The sequence below is a fragment of the Gekko japonicus genome, unplaced genomic scaffold, assembly GCF_001447785.1.
Source record: "Gekko japonicus isolate JY-2015 unplaced genomic scaffold, Gekko_japonicus_V1.1 scaffold3776, whole genome shotgun sequence".
Lineage (NCBI taxonomy): Eukaryota > Metazoa > Chordata > Lepidosauria > Squamata > Gekkonidae > Gekko > Gekko japonicus.
Genome location: NW_015165351.1, coordinates 71154 through 72318, shown reverse-complemented (window position 1 = coordinate 72318; position 1165 = coordinate 71154).

Sequence of the window (1165 nt, the reverse complement as noted above, 5' to 3'; positions counted from 1 at the left end):
CCCCCGCCAGTGTTGCTCTCTCTCTCTCTCTCTCTCTCTCTCTCTCTCTCTCTCTCTCTCTCTCTCTCTCTCCCTTCCTTCCTCCCTTTCTCTTTCTTTCTTTCTTTCTTTCTTTCTTTCTTTCTTTCTTTCTTTCTTTCTTTCTTTCTCTTTCTTTCTTTCTTTCTTTCTTTCTTTCTTTTCCCCCCTCTCTCTCCCCCCTCCCTCCCTCCCTCCCTCCCTTTCTCTCTTTCTTTCTCTCTTTCTCTCTCTCTCTCTCTCTCTCTCTCTTTCTTTCTTTCTTTCTTTCTTTCTTTCTTTCTTTCTTTCTTTCTTTCTTTCTTTCTTTCTTTCACAGAGCCCCCAGGAAGGGGGTTAGGAAATGCTTTCTATCTCTCCTATAACCACCTGTAAGAGCCTATCATCAGCACACGTTTCTGCAGTTAGAAGCCGTGGGGAAGGGGGAGGGTTCCATCGATAACTAGCTCTAGCAATCCTCTCTGGGCCGCCGAGGCCCTCAGGAGTAGCTCCTCAGTCGAGCTGTACCTGTTGCTTGCCCGGGCTTCCTCCTGGCACCGAGTATAATGCCGGATTCTTCCAGATCCAAACGGTTTGGGAAACGGGCCGCTCAATCCTCCCGGGGAGCAGGCAGCTTAAAGCAATAAGTGAATGGCCGTATTTATCCACGGAGGCTCGGGCAGGAGAGAAAAGCCATTAGGACTGGCGGCGACAGCCTACATTTATTACCTTTCCATTAAGAAAAGCAAATGTCCTCCTTTGATTAATAACCAGCGCAAGAGCTCCCGGCAGTAATTTCCCCCCCCCCTCGCTTTTTAGGAGAAATCCTGCGAAGGCCTCAAGGAAGGGTCGGAGAGTGTGGGGGGGGGGGTTTACGGGAAGACCCAGATTGCGGTTTATGATATTATGCATGGGACAGAGCAGGTCGAGAAAGAGGTACTTTTCTCCCTTTCTCACAGTACAAGAACTCGTGGGCACTCCATGAAATTGCTGAGCGGTCGGGTTAGAACGGATAAAAGGAAGTACTTCTTCACCCAAAGAGTGATTAACACATGGAATTCACTGCCACAGGAGGTGGTAGCGGCTACAAGCATGGACAGCTTCAAAAGGGAATCAGATAAGCATATGGAGCAGAGGTCCATCAGTGGCTATTAGCCACAAGGTATAG